Source organism: Tyto alba, unplaced genomic scaffold, assembly GCF_018691265.1.
Source record: "Tyto alba isolate M040663 unplaced genomic scaffold, T.alba_DEE_v4.0 Super-Scaffold_1, whole genome shotgun sequence".
In the NCBI taxonomy this organism is placed as follows: domain Eukaryota; kingdom Metazoa; phylum Chordata; class Aves; order Strigiformes; family Tytonidae; genus Tyto; species Tyto alba.
In genome coordinates this window covers 37,678,777-37,694,349 of record NW_024881261.1, presented here as the reverse complement: position 1 = coordinate 37,694,349, position 15,573 = coordinate 37,678,777, and positions in this window count along the sequence as shown.

Genomic DNA, 15,573 nt, shown 5'->3' with positions numbered 1-15,573 from the left:
CCATACATACATGGACATGGGGGGCAGCTCCAAATCTGGGCTTCGTTTTGCTGCTTGGGCCCAATTTCTGGTTTCTGCTGGCCTCCTTTTGCAAAGTTTTGTGCTGTGCCAGAGAAAAACATGACGACAAAAGCTCAGCGTTTGAGGAAGGACTTTTCCCGGGAGTGCAGAAGTCTGTGTGCAAGCAGAGGTTCCAGCAAAGAAATCAACATTGAATACACACTACTTTCCTTTTTTTGTGGTTCATAGCTAGGGAACAGGAGTCAGGTGGGGTTTTTTAAGGGCAAAGAAGGCAGCGCTTAGCCATGGAAATAATTTTGGCTACTGCCTGCATTAGAGAGAACTCTCTGTAAGAGATGCTGGCTCAGACGCTTCTTTCTCTCCATCCACAGGTGAGAACAACTTCAGAACTTAAATCCAATATATAAAGTCAGAGAGGGAAATGTTTAATTGTGCTAACTCTGCTGCAGGCTGATAAGCTCACATCGATTTTCTGTAGCAAAGTCTCCAGAGTGTACGTGTTGGTGTGTGTGCATGTACCTGCGTGAATGTTTCTCTCTCCTTGGGTATTTCTAATCTCCCATTTTGTGGTGAAAGCTTGATGCTTCCTCCAGAAAATGGTCATTTACAGCACAAGTTGTTTTGGTTTTTTTTTTTTTTTTTTCCTTTTTCCCCCCTCCTTTTCCTCCTTTCTATTGGCTTCCTACAAACTGTCCACCAGAGTGGGGAGAGAGGTCTCGGGAAAGATGCCCCTTCACCAGTGCATGTCCCTCAACCTGAAGCTCAAAGACAGGTTTATATTCATCACATCATTTAAAACCATCCTGCCCAGGGATGCCTATTTCTGTTTGTAAATACAGAGGGAAGAACACAAATAAAGGCAGTACCCAACTGGGGCTTTATCAATAGTTTGAATTATTTTGTACTGGAGAAGCATACCTATTTATTTTGAGGGACTGTTAAAAAAAAAAAAAAAATAATAAAAAAAAGAAAAAAATGAACACAGCAAGAAGAGTTGGTCCAGCAAGTTTTAGAGCTCATTTCTGAAGCCTACAAGTTCCAGAAATTTCGGATGTCTAGCTGGAACCTGGCTGTTTATCTCACCTGAGCCTCCAAACCCACATAGATTTTTTTCCAGTGCTAATTATTGAAAATTGGTTTGTCTGTAGTGATGGAGAAATGTCCAGAAGAGCCAAAAAGGAGACAAGCAGTGTTCAGATGGGGGGATAGGAAAAAGAGAAAACGCCAACCTCCCTGGAGATGTAATAGGCTTAGTAGACCTGCTTGACACATGTCGGATAAAATAAAAAAAAAAAAAAACCAAGCACAACAATGTTTATAAGAAGATTAGCTTGAACATGGTGAAATTTCTCTAGGGACTGTCCATGGCTGAAGCTCAAACCAGCAACTCCCAGGGCCTTATCAGAGTAATGATTTTCCACCACTTTGGGCCATTAAAACCCCTCCTGTCGGCTCCTTTCCCCACCCGAAGCATCTTTGATTTGGGGCGCATCTGCTGGGGACGGTTCAATTTGTGCCGTCCCCCTCCTCGGCGGGACGGAGGTGCAGCATTGGGAGTTAACTCGCTGGAAATAACGTGATGTGACTATCTAATTTGTGGCTGCCACCCCTCTGGGAAAAGGACCTGTCTCTGGGCAGCAGATTATCCCTGGGCTCATTATGTCATTGTTCCAAAACAAATCCCCCAGGCTTCTGCCTGTAATCACTTTTACATACGTGTAGGCAAATGGCTCTCCATCCGTGCTCACCATGTTGCAGGTGGATATGGAATCAGAGCCGTGTTACACCGGGGAGAAGAGATGTGGCCATAACCACTTGCGTGGGCAGGGGCTGGTAACTGCCAGTACTAAACACTGGTTAAGCTGTTTCAGTCAAAATTAGGGTTAGGTTTCATTTTCCTGAAAGCCAGCACACATGGGGTTGGGGTTGGGTTTTTTTGGTTGGTTGGGTTTGTTTTTTTTTTTTTTTCTGTTTGTCTGTTTCTTGTTTTTAGAAAAGCAACTAAACAGCAAATGTAGAGATGAACCTTTAAAAATTTCAGCTTAAATTCTCAGCGGGTATAAACATGTGGAAGAGCAGAGTGGTTAAGCCATACTGTCCGTGGCTATTTTTGCACCATCCAGCAGTGCCATGGAGCTGCTCCAGTGTTTTCAGGGTTGGTCCCTGCAAGCCTTTCGTTGCTGATATCCTGGGACTGTGTGCCACAGTGCTCCTTCTGCCACTGCCACTAGTTTTTCCATGAGTGCTCTTCTATTAAAAGCTGTAATGATCATGTTTTCAACCCATATACTTTGGTGGATTGGAACAAACACGCTACCAAACGCAACAGCAAAGCGGCTCTTTTGTATCCCCTTAACAGTGGAAAGTGCTCAAAACCATGCCAACATTGAAAGCAAGATTTTCACTAGTGGTAGCCAGTCTTTAGAGACTATTTGGGGACCAGTTTGGGGATATTTTGGTGATAGCTCTGGGGGCTGGCAGGGTTGGAGGGGGATGTGCGGCACATAGCTGTGAGTTATTTCAAAGATGCATGGCAGTGATGTTTGTGGGGTATCGGGTGAGCAGCTTGTGATATTTGGGATGTTTGTGGTATATGGAGGGCATGCTTGTGGTACCAGGGGAATTTGGGTGAGATTTGTAATATCTGAGCATTCAAATTTGGAATGTCTGAAAGAGCTTGTGGTTGTGGGGGCTGTTGTTCGGTGTGGTTTTTGGACTCCTTGAGGTGGCTTCAAGTAGTCCAGCATTGCTGACTATTTTCAAAACTTATCAAGGGCCATCTCCAGCCAGGTTTATTTATTCTGGTGCACCAAAACATGCCTGCCTGTTGTTCTACTGTTAGCTTGATTACCGGTTGCTTTACAGCGACCTGAGAGGGGCTTGGTGCTCGCTAAGACAAGACAATGAGCTGCTTCGAGATCCTGGGCTTTGAACTGCCTGCGTGGCTACCACGGCCAGAAGCTGTCTAGAGACAGAAGCCAAGGTTTGAAGCCACCAGTGGTTTTGTTTTTTTTTTTTTCAACGTCTGAAATGCCCAGATCAGGTCTGGAGCAGTTGGCGGGGGAAGGACCCCGTGCTGGCAGCCAGCACTTGCATCGCCGGACCCACAGTCACCCCGGTGTGGTTTGGTACACTCACCCACCCCTGGCAGCCTGCTCCTCCAGGATTAGCAGCGGTTAAGCAGGCATGAAAACACAGTGACCCCCCCCCCCCCCCCCCTTGTCACTTAGAGGCAGGAGCAAAAGCGTGAGCCCCCTTCCCCTGCTCTCCCGGGCATCCAAGAGTACAAGTTTCCTGCTGGCCCTGTGATTTCACATGGCAAGGGCCATACGCAGGGCTTGGGAGCTGCCCTTGCTTTAAAAATTGCTCTTGCAGGCATTTGCTAAGGCAAAATTGTCCTTGCTACAGCAGACATCCTCCTGGGTTTTGCACGGTGCCAGGCAAGAAAATCCCGAGAGATCACTGCCTGGTATGGCTTTGCCTCCTTTCCATGAGTTATGATCATCCTCTCTCTTGTCATCCCCTAGCTCCACCGTGGTGAGGAAATTATTTATTTGGGTGGGGAGGGACTGTTAAGAGAGATGGATTATGCATTTGTGGTTTAAATACATGGAAAAGGGAGAAAATACTCTCCTTCCTTCTCCACCCAACCCCATCTCCCTCGGTGGGCTCGGTGCTACATTCCATATTTTTCATCCAAATGGAATGGTTTATTTTTATCTCTTTAGAAAAATAAGCATTAAATGTTACAAGATGGATTGCCCGCATGCAGATCTTCAAGGGCTGGAGGGGAAGGCTGCAGGGATATTGCAACCGAGAGGAGGCTGAAGGAATAAGTCAGTAATATGTGTGGAACTGAAAGGTGGCTGGACCGTTCATTCCCATTATGAAGAAGTGCACTGCCATTAATAATCATTTTAACAAGAGCTGGCCTGAGCTAGTAGGTCTGGGCTACATTTCTGGAGAATGAAATTTTATTTAATAAAAAAAAAAATACCATGCATACAAATGAAAAGGTACAGCAGGCTCACATCTCCTACCTGATATTTATTATTGCTTCACCTGCCTTGAAATAGGAACATTTATTTGTCTAACACATATTAAAAAGACTGTGCATGCCGTATTTCCTTTTCTACAGCACTCAAACCCCAGAATACTTTGACTTAAAGCTCCAAAAGTGCTGATTTCTGAGCAGCTGTAACCTTTCCAAGGAGGAAAGGATCACCTTGCCTGGATGAAAGCATCTAGCCATCAGAAATTCCATGTTTCTAAGTCGGGGGGGAGGGTGGGTGGGTATGTGCATACGAATCTCAGAGGCTGCACACACACAGTAAGGCTGGAGTTTGCCAAAACTTCTGATTTTGCTCAGGTGTGTTTCTGTAGCTCTGGCTTGTCTGGAAAATCAGCGGAGCGCAGGTTCAGGAGATGGAGCATTGCTGAGGATTTTACCCATAAACCCACATCTTTTAAAATAGATAATGTGTTCCTTTATAAAGGAATAAATGAGTAAAAACCTTTGGGTCTTTTATGAAGCAGCCATCAGGAAGAAAGCTTTTAATCTTGGCGATTTAAGAGAACAGGGAAATTAGATGTTAACCAGGCACTCCTCGTCTACTTTATTTTTTAGGAGAAAAAAACAGCAAGGCAAATAGTTAAACCTGAGTCAAGGTTTTTTGGGCTGCGGGCTGGGAGCTAACTGAAACCCACTGGTACAATTCCCACTCCAGCTGTGTTGCCCGAGGCTGTGGGGATGTGGGCAGGGGGAGGCACAGGGGGTCTTTCTGCTCTCGCGTGTGCCCAAAGCATCTGCGCACCCAAATATAAGCATCTTGATCAGAGTGTACCAGTGTTGGTGTCTACACGTGCCACGGCAGATACGTGGGACAGGGGACATACAATCAGCTATGCATGTAATATGCAACCATCATATTACAGCCTCGAAGTGCCAGCAGAAAAAGTTCAAAAGGGCAGAGAGGTTGAGCAACGCTGAGCTAAGATGTTCATTTAGACATGAAGGTTGTGGCTGAGATACTCCTGTCAGTGTGGAAAAGACAGGCAAGCTCCAGGGAAGGACTATTCCATGGAACTTTACATGCCATGGTGGCCTCAGAGCAATCCTGGTCTCCTGGCATCCGATACAGCATCCCACAGGTTGGGCTCTTCTTCATAGACGGACCTATCGCTACATTAAGGTAACTGGATTTGGACACAGTTAAGGTCTGAGAGGTCTGCAGGGCATCTTTGTTTGTTTGATGCTGCTGGTGGTATGACTCCAAAGTGAAATAAGCCAGTTTGTCCTCAGGAAAGTGTGTGTGGGGGTTTTAATTAATACAGAAAAAAAAAAAGAGTGAGAACGCAGTATCATCTGAGCGGCTGCTACATCTGACACCTTCATCTTCCCCTCCTGATGCTGCTTGGCCAGACTGTCTGGTAAACATATTTGAAGTTTTCTTCTCTAGATGGGCTGGGATAATTGATGCTGTCCTCCTGCCAAGCGCAGGGTACCACACCTGGGAAGGGATGGCACACGAGCCACGTGCTGTATGCTCCCTGGGCTTGTCCTGGCATACCCTGAGGCTAGTGAGAGCCGCTGCAACAACAGCAAACCCCATATTTTAGGTAAATAAGTCTATTTTCTGAGTGATGCAGCTCATTTCCCTCTTTGGACCCAGTTATTTGAGCACTGGGCTTTCAGAGGTGACCTGCCGTTGCAAGGACAGCATATCTGACTAAAGAGATGGGGGGTTTGGGTAGTGCCAAGCAGCTGTTCTTTGGAAATTAAGGTGATCCTAAGTGCTGAGGGATGGGGACAGCTCGCTTTCATTAGTCACTGTTAAGATCTCGGTCCCCAGATCTCACAAAGGCCAGGAGAGGTTGAGGATTTGCTATTTTCATGATGTCGCAGCAATAGATGCTACACGCTCAGTATCTGATGGGAAGCGGAGAGCAGAGGAGCTATCTTCCCAGAGGAACCAGGGAGATGGGAAGATATCTTCTCTTTCTCATTTAACAGAGCTTTCCTGACATTAACTGAGCCACTTCAACCTTCTTTCTAAAAAAAAAAAAGTCCTCTCCCGTGGTATTGCCTTGATTTTCCGTTTGGTGGAGTCACTCTCAGAAACCCGCTCATGTAGCGTTTGCCCCAAATTTATGGGGATTTGCTACTTCGAGAGCACTATGCTTCTGCCAGATTTGCTTTAAAAGAAAACAGAGTCAAAAGTTAACAGTGGAGGACTGGCAGATGGGTGCTGATGTATGAACGTGGAGTGGGGATCCCACGTGCCTTTTCACCTTAGGAAATGAGAAAAAAACTAAATTACCGAGATTTCAGTTTCCTCTCTGACGATCCACAGCCCTCCCACCTCTCTACCCAGCTTGCCCTGAGCCCCCACTTCCTATCTCCACCTCAGAGATTTTGGAAATTCAGATCCATCTGGTTCTTTCTGATGGCAAGATAGTGTATCACAGGCAAAGCAGGCAGGGCCCTGACGGAGCCGCAGTGTTAATTAATGGTAATCCCTTAATCCTAGGGCGATGAGAGAGACTGTTGCCCACTTTGTCCTCTCCTGAGCGCAATGAGGTGTCAGACCCATAAGAGCAAAACTGCCTGTCCAACACTGCACCGAGCATCAGAAGTGGTTTTTTTCCTCTGATTATCTGTATTTGAATAACTAGGTATTACCATGGGGTTTCCCCACTACGCTGCTGGTTGTCATAATCTGTTAAGACCACCTTTGCCACAAAAAGAAGGGGAAAATTATTTCTTTTGCAATTTTAAGGGTAATTAGAGGTGGAGTTTGCTAGGGCGGGTTTTATTCTTTCTGCCCTTCCCTCCGGCATCAACATTTTTATTCAAAAAGGACCCCTGAGTGCCAAAAAGCACCATTCCACTTGGACAACTTATCATGTTTGATCTGGAATTTTCCTGAACACTTTCATCCAGTCGATCAAAACTGTTCAGCTCTCAGCTTCCGAACATAAAAATATCTTTTTTTTTTTTTTTTTAATTTTTGTGCATGTCAGTTATTCAACACTAGCAAGAAGCAACAGGAGAAAACATCAAGATCACGTAATTCCCACAGAAAATTGCATTTGGATGAAAAAGCCATTTTCTACATGTCCCGAGTTGCCCCCCCCCACCCCTGCTAGTTTGAATAAAATAAAAAAAAAAAATGTAAAAACGCAATATTGACTAGTTTTGTTTCTGATGGCGTCTGTGTTTCCTTCTCTGGAAGCACCCCATCTCAGTGTATGCCAGGAGGCACTGTTGGGCTGTGAGTATTAAGGCCACAGCGACACAACCTACATCCTTACCTTTCCTATTTCCCAGTCCTAGCAGTCTTTGAGCTTTCAAAGTCACCAGCCCAGTAGGAAACAGCAGGGCAGTGTTTTGATGGCCTAAATTTCGTCTGAGTCACCTTAGCTGTGCCTTTCTTCTCTTTAATTTGCTCCGATTTTGTTATATTGCCTGCTTCTGCATTTCCCATTGTAACTCAGCCTTGGGTCAAGGCCAGCATTAAGCACGTTCAAGCCTCCAAAGGAGCCTGTTGATATCTTGTGTCGGGTCTGGCACAGGGGTGAATTTTATCCTTGGATCATGCTGACCTGGAATTTAAAAGGCCAGGAGACCTCCCCAGCTGCAGTGCGATACAGCTCTGCCAGGACTGGATATTCATACAAGCTCCTTTTCTTCTGGGCTATGATGAGGTCAAGGCTAGTCAACCAGAGCATGGAAATGAGGGTAATGTTATCTTACAGTGTGGAGCATCTTGGAGTGTCTTGTGCCCTCTCCAAGGATGCTTGATGTTTCCTCTTGGACCATCTTCACCAAGGTGGTCCGAGTCCTCCTGCCAGCATCCCCCACCACCTCCCTATGCTCTGGGGAGGGGACAACTTACCCCAGGTTTCCCTGAGTGTAAGATTTAGTTTCACCTTTTCTCACCATCAGCAGAGTTGTAGAAAAACTAAAACCTGGGCTTCAGATTAAAAATTAAAGCCGATAACATTCCTATATGTGCCATTAAAAAGCTGGTGGGTTAAACAAGTGCAGCACATTTCCGCACACCCAAGATTGCTGTTCTAAGTCTAATGAAACCTCTTCCTCTAATGCAGAAAAATATTAATATTTCTCCAAAGCCCTGTCTTTAATAAATTCATCTGCGCTGTAAACACTGGCTGTCTTTGAGGGTCTCTAAGTGACTGCTGTTGGGGTCAGTCCTGTCTCCAATGTTCTTTGCTGCTCAGCTGCACAGAGACAAGCCAGGGTGGGTTAACAGATGAGGCATAGTCCCAGCTAAGGCCATTTAATCAAGTGGACCCAGCTGCTGGGAGATAAAAAGAAGACCTAAGCAGCCTTGGGTTAGTGAGGGGCTGTTGGGGGTTCTTCTTTGCTGGGGCTCTGCTGTTAGAATTCTGCAGAAAGAGCTCCGGGTCTGGTGTATTTAAGGCTAGTGATTACTAACCCCCTAAACTTTTATTTTTCTTCTATTTCAAGAACTAAAAGGCTTTTTGGCTGTGACACTATTTGCTTTCTGCACCCCTTTTTTTTTTTTTTTTTTTTTTTTTTTTTTTTTCCTAGCATAGGAGAAGCGTTTGGGGAAGTAGAGCCTGTCTTTTTAACAGCTGTTAATATATTCAAGGGCACCAGCTCTTCTTTCTTTTTGGTGCTTGAATTTCCTTATCTTGTAGTGCTTGGAGCAGCCTTCTGGTTTATGGAAGCTGCATGTGGGAATGCCTGGGAAGTCAGGAAAGATGCCTGATGAAAGCATCTTGGTCTGTGTGTAGCAACAGCAGCCCTCCTTCATATGGGAAGAAACAATAGTGGAGGAGCATAGGTGCTGGGATATGTGCTGATGCTGTGTGTGTAATAGCTGTGATGTGGATAAAGCCCCAGCTGTGTTTAGCCTTAGTTTTATATTACTTTGGATGGGTGAGCCGGAAAAGGAAAGAAATGAAAGAAGGAGCCACACATGCATAAAAATTAGAGATGGATAGACCTAGGTCATCTACTCAATACTTTTCTGCCACCGGATGGTTGTTCCTGGGCTGAAATCTCTGCTCAGAGTTGTGGCTGGGAATACATTAACCTTTAAAACAATAGTATTAGAATGTTATATATTTTCTTTAACCCAGATGCTGGAAACCTGGTAAATGTGAAGTGCATCTGAGCGAATGGTCCCCCCGGAAATGGGATTTTTGGGGGGCTTTCTTTGTGAAAGAGCGCTCAGCCTGCCGTAGCTCACTTGAAGGTGGTGTTGATCTGAAGCACAGCTGGCCAGCTGCTGACATGGGGGGACGGTGCTGTGTCCTGCCAGGGCTTTGTGAGCACTGGTGCAGCAAAGTCAAAGCCGTCAGGGTCTTTGGAGCAGTCACCCTGTGGTTCCACTGGTCCTGCTGTACCCAGGGCCGTTCTCTGGCCCGTCCACCAGTCCCAGCTGGAGCTGTAGGAACAACTCATGTGAGTACAAGACAGCAGAAAGTGTTGCCTTGCAGGCATGCAGTTGTTTTTTTTTTGACCTCTCATGTAGGGCAATTAGATGATACTCTGGAGCTGAACTGTAAAAGTCTTGGGTAATTTCAGCTCCTGCTTCTGTGTCTGTTTTCTGGAGGTGCATGACAGGAAATCTTTCTTTGCCTCTCCTCGTTTCAAAACAGCATAGAAACCATCAAGGAGATGTGTCTCCTTGAGTTTTGTTAGTGGAGAGGAAGGCACTTCAACAGCAACGATTTGCTTATGGCTTTCAAAGTGATTCTCTTAAATTTCTGTCAGTGTTTTTGCCTGTGTTTCATGCCAAATGAGAGGAACTCTGCCTGGTGCCTTATCTGCTGAGCTCCCTTATTTTCCTTCCCTAAGTCTCTGCTGCTGACTTCTTATGGGTTGAGATGGTGACTCAGTTTTAAGTGGCTGGAAACTTTTTCAAAAGGTAACAGGCTGGTAGACCAGGTCCAATTTGGAAACCACTATTTTTTATTTTTTTTTTTTTAATCTTCTGTTTGGACTGTTGTCTGCTGCTTCTCCAAGTTGTTCAGCAAGGTGCAACACAAAGACACAAAGAGAGATGTACTGTTATTATTGGTGGTTGTTGTTCCTAAGTCTTTATTGATTTTTATGAAAGAAATAATAACAATGTGCATGAGGTATCCAGCTAACAAAAGAGGTCCTGCAGTACTCATCTTGAATTAAATATATAGAAGCAGAATCCAACTGGGATATTGACAGGCAAATACAAAGCTTTGCGATTCAGCATAGTGCTGGAGTGAAAGCAGGACTTTGCCTTGTCACAGCCCACCTTGGCGAGGAGAGAGGCAGCATTGTTCTACTCCAGCTCATTGAGAAACATGGCCAGAACATCTTTGCCTGAGGCCAGAAATAAGTATGGTATCAGTAGGAGGGAGCTGCTACCCGAGACTCAATGTTGGGCTGATCGGTGCTAGCTGGGGGGGGGGGGAACTGGGATGCCCCCATGGCAGCAGGAGTAGGGTTTGAGACCATCCCCTTGTAAATCAAGAAGGTAACTCAATCAAACTGCTGTGCTTGAGCTCGCTCTGGGTGAGCAGATCTGTTTCTGTAGAGGGTTTCTGACAGCCTCTTGTTGTTTGCCTGGGCTTCTGGTGTACATCAGCTCAGGGCATCCTGCCTTTCAGCAATAAAAAGGCCATGAGGAGGGAAAGCAAAGAGAAAATCTGTTCCTCACAGTTGGTCTTTTTTTCCTACTGGATTAATTTGCCAACTCTTAGTTGATGGTTGATGCATCCCAAGTAGGGAAGGATATGAGGAACCAGCTCTAACACTGCAGCTGCTCTGATCTCCATCCGCTTTAAGCTGACCCTAACAGAGGGGTTGGAAAAGCTCACTCTCCTTTTTTGCTTTTCTGCCCTTTTGCATGTTCTCATGTGGGTCAGGATGCAACCCACAAGAAAGACCACGTCGCTGCTGTTCCATCTGGGAGCAGAAGCTACCAGGCACAACATGAAAAGTTGTCGCAGTCTTTGTAGGTTATTTGCCTGATTCATGCTCCAGAAAGACTCTGAGATATTCAAACGAGGCTCAGGTAATCCTGCAATGTCAGAATTTGTCTCTCCCTTGACTTTACAAGGAATTCCTGGGCACGATATTGAATCACAACCATATCTCTGCTCTTAAATCATCTCCTCTAGCAAAACATCACCCCATAGAGGAAGTCCTTTCAGCGAAGACAAAAATGAAAGCATTTATCGGTTTGAAACGATCCCTCTGCGTGCCAGAATCAGTGAGAGAGAGAATGGGAGTGTTAGTGCCTCTGGCAATGCCTTCGCAAGGCTGTTTGTCATCCCAGCACAAGAAGAAGCTGAGCACACACAAATATTAAACTAATATTTTTGGTGCTTGGTGAATTTTGATCGTCAGTTCATGGTGCCTGAGGCAGCAAACTGCAATGAGATGCAGTATCCTTAAGCTTTGTATTCATGGTTGAATTGATGTTCCTTTTATATTTATTTATATGTGTGTATGACTCTTAGTATTGCTGTTTATCTGTTGTGTGAGAGAGAGATGTTAATGATAGCCAGTAGCAGGACCCAACCAAGACTGTCAAGTCAGGAAGCAAAATAGCAAAATAAACTGGTTTTGGTCCTCAAGATGCTGTCTACACTAAATTGATGACATGGCAATTTTCTGCTCAAATGTGAATGGAGAGATGGCTGAGTATGTGCAGGAACAGATGCCGCGTTTCCCAAATGTCTGCTGTTTGGTGTCAAGATCCTTCCTCCTACCTAGATGTGGGGCAAAAAAAGAAAAGCCGAGAGCTGGTTAATCATGAGAAGGTCAAAGCTAGTGCTGAGACTTTTGTACAGCTGTAGGATGGAAACATGTCCTCTTCCTCCAGACATGCCCTGAATTGGTGCTACTAGACTTCGAGGAGCTTGGGTGTTTTTATTTTTATCTTGTACAAACACAGAAGAAAAATAAAGGGGGTTGTCAACCTATGGCCCTTCTGAAAAGATGAGGCCACCCTTTGCGCTCCAAATAGCCACACTGTTGGGGGAGATGTACTTTGTAGAGAGTGTACCAATTACGTGGGCTCTTTCGGAGCCTGGGAGTGGCGTGAGCTGTTATTTTCTTGAGTGAACAAGGAAGAGGCTGAGAGGTACAAGAGGTGATAGACAGCTTTGCAAGTAAACTGCAGTTAACCCAGAGTTAAATTTAACTCCCTGGGAACTTCAGGAGCCAAAGCCAAGCTTTGTGTGTTGCAGCACATGAGGACAAGCACCCTCCCAGCTCACTGTGTGTGGCTTCATGGAAGGAGCTGGTCCAGCACCGAGCTCGTTCAGCTTCCTGCTGTGGGGAGATGCCAGAAAATTCCCCTGTTGTGCTCCTTGCTCGAGCCTGGGACAAAAATGAGCTGAATGACAAAGAGGCAGGACAAGAAGTTCTCTCTCTGTTATTCTTCTCAGCCATCTTTGAGGGTGATTCATCCTCCCCAAATTCCTGGCAATTTCTCTCAGTGACCAGCAGCTCTATCTTGTGTTGCTGACTCATAACTGCTGGAAGCTTCTTTGGCTGAATTCAGAGTAAGGAAAATTTATGCGTTAGCTTTGATCTTGCATGAAGTTGTTTTATAGAGGGCAAGGGGCAACCCAGGAGAGGGAAGGAACAAAAGATGTAGTGAGGAAGAGGTAAAGATGAAGGAAAAGGAGGTAAAACCTAAGAATGGAAAAGTGTATGTGAATTTTGAGCAACAGGGAGAAAACATTCAGCTGATCCAAAGCCAAACAAATGAACAGCATGATGAATGATGCAAAACTATGCACTGCAGTTGATCTCTTATTGCGGCAGTGATATTAGTAATAAAATCAATACCAGTAGTTAGCTAGACCTAATAACTACACAGATCGGATCAGATCGGATTAGATTGATATTACTTCTCCTAATAACCCGCTATTGTTGCTATAGCACACTAGGTAGGAACAGATACCATGTCTTTTAATTAAAACAGAGGCTCCAGCATTTATTCACTCGTAGTCATAACTGGTAATGGCTAGTCCATACCCCAGCAATTAAATCTGTCCTGAAGGCTTTCATAAATGAAAGTAAAGAGCGAATCCATTGAGAATCCTCTGCCTGACAACCTGGCACTGTGGCTATATGTAATAACCAGGTGAAAGTCATGGAAAATCAAGGCAATTAAAACCAGGCTTGCCCTCAGCTTTGGACCACTCAAAAGCTCCAAAATAGGCTTTGCAGCAGTCTTTGAGGTTCTGATGTCAGGTTTTGAGGCTACATTTCATGCTGGAGCACAACCAAAGCCCTTCAGATGTTTGTTGAAGAAGACCGTGTTGAAATGTCTGCCTCCAGATGAGACAAGGCAGGCAGTGGGTCACCACCTCCCCCTGGCTCGAGGTGAGAACCGTGCCCGGCATCTCACCTCGGAAACCTCCCTGGTGAACTCCTGGACTCAATCAATGCGCTTCCACGAAAAACGCTAGCTTAGAGAAAACAGCATATTTAAAAGCAAAAGGCACGCTGGGTTTTATTGAATTTGTTCCAAACAGTTCTACACTCAATCACCCAGAAACTGTCTCCCTGCAGGCAACAATATCTTTTACTAACGAGTGTTTGCTGTACGAAATAGCCTGTCTTGTACTTCACAAGTTCTTTGCTCTGACTCTGCACCTGCCCTGCGTTAGCGTTCCTTCCTGCTTTTCTGGTCTTTTGGGGCGCCTTCATGTTAATGAAACCATCTACAAAGGGGAAAGGAAGGAAAAATCAAGACACGAGGTCACTTCAGGTCTGAAACATGGTGAGAAAAGTATTATGTTCATCTCAGATCCTGGCCCTGAAGGCTGGATAAAGCCACTTTGAGCTGCTCTCCAAGCAGAGCAGGTCATAGTCCAGCATTTCTGCTGAGTTACAGCCTGGGCGCAGCCTCGCGTGCTGTGCTGCGAGGGTGCTTTTGGCTTCCGTGGAGCCTGGATGTGCATCGGCCACACCAAACCAATGTGCACACCGCTATGACTTGCTCAGACCTGATGCTCTGCTCCCGCCAGCTTTGTTCTGGTGGTTTTGCAGCAAGGGTGTTATGGAGGAGCAGGTTGTTCTGCACCGTGGCATTGCAGCCCACACAGCTGCCTTCGACCCTCTTCTGCTGGTTGCCTCTTTGGTTTTGGTTTTATTTTTTTCCTTTATTTTTTAAAGCAACCGAAATACTTCCTCTGGCTCTCCTCCCCTCCCTTTCCCCTTGCCAGTTGTGGTGACAGTGTCTGGTGTCTCACTCAGGGGTCTGCTGGCTGCACCAGCTTCATTGGGGCAGGGATTTAACTCCAGCCTTGGGGCAACTTTTCCAAAGCGAGATTAAAAACCTGACTAATCAATTTGGTCAGCTGAGCATGGGTTAAGTGAGGTGTCTGTCTCACATCTCTCAGGTGACAGCCATCTGCAGAGGGGAGAGCTGGAGGAGCAGGCTGTTCCTCTCCCTGCCCCCTTCAAACCCATGCTTTCAGAAACAACAGGAGCTTTGGGGTTTGTGTGTCATGCAGAGCTGGAAGAGGATAAAACTCTCCAGCTGCCCAGGAGGGAAAGAGAGAGAGACTTTGAATTTCTTCCCTTAACTCATAAGTCACCCTAATTGTTTTCTTCTTCATTTTTCTGCTTTTTCTCACTCTCACTGCCTCCCTTTGAATCAAGGATTTATCTTCACTGGCACACGTATGCAGGGCTATTGCAGACAGCGTTGTCTAGCAAAACACTCTGCAGAGTGAGTAGGTGCTGATGCTGCTTCTGAACTGCTCTCCACACCTCCGGGACCCTCCCTTCCCACCCGCACCCTGTGCGCAGCAGCATCTCCTGCCTCGCTCCCATCAGTCGAGGTGCAAGAGTTTATTATCAGAACTGCTCAGATGGCCAGAAAGGATGGAGTGAGGGGGGAGAAACATGCCCTGAAGAGACTGGGAGGCAAGGGTTGACTAACCTGAAGTGAAGGAGAAAAGCCTGCAGGATTCCCAGAGTAAGGACTGCGTTGGAGGGCTGTACTGCTGCCCTCTCGACAGCATCCCAAGCTGGGATGCTGAAGGACGGTGCAAGTGAAACAAGACAGATCATGCTCTAAGGTCAGCTAGCAACCACAGCTGGATTTTCCCTGCTGTAGTTTTACAATTAAAGTTTCCCTGTCCTGCCAAACCTGGGTGTAGGTGGTGTCCCAGCAGAGCCAGTACTCTAAAAGCTGCTGGATGTGGGTGAAGGGGTGCTCAGAAAGCATCTGCATGGGGATCCACTCCCTGAACCTACTCACATCCATGCCACAGGGGCATACCTCCCCTGTGCAGGGAGAGACGTACCCCACAGTGTGCCCCCCTCCCCATGCAGCCATCCCCACTGCATCGCTGCTGCCTTGTTTCGGCAGCCACTGGCAGTGCATCCAGCCTAAAAATAAAAAGACAGATTGTCCACTTCAGCTGTAATTACCAACTGAAAAGACCCAGTGGGGAAAAGGAGGGGCGGGGGATGTGGAAGGGAGGACAGAGAAGGAAAAGAAGAAAGGGAGAAAGCAGAAAGAAACACATCCTTGAACAGGTTGC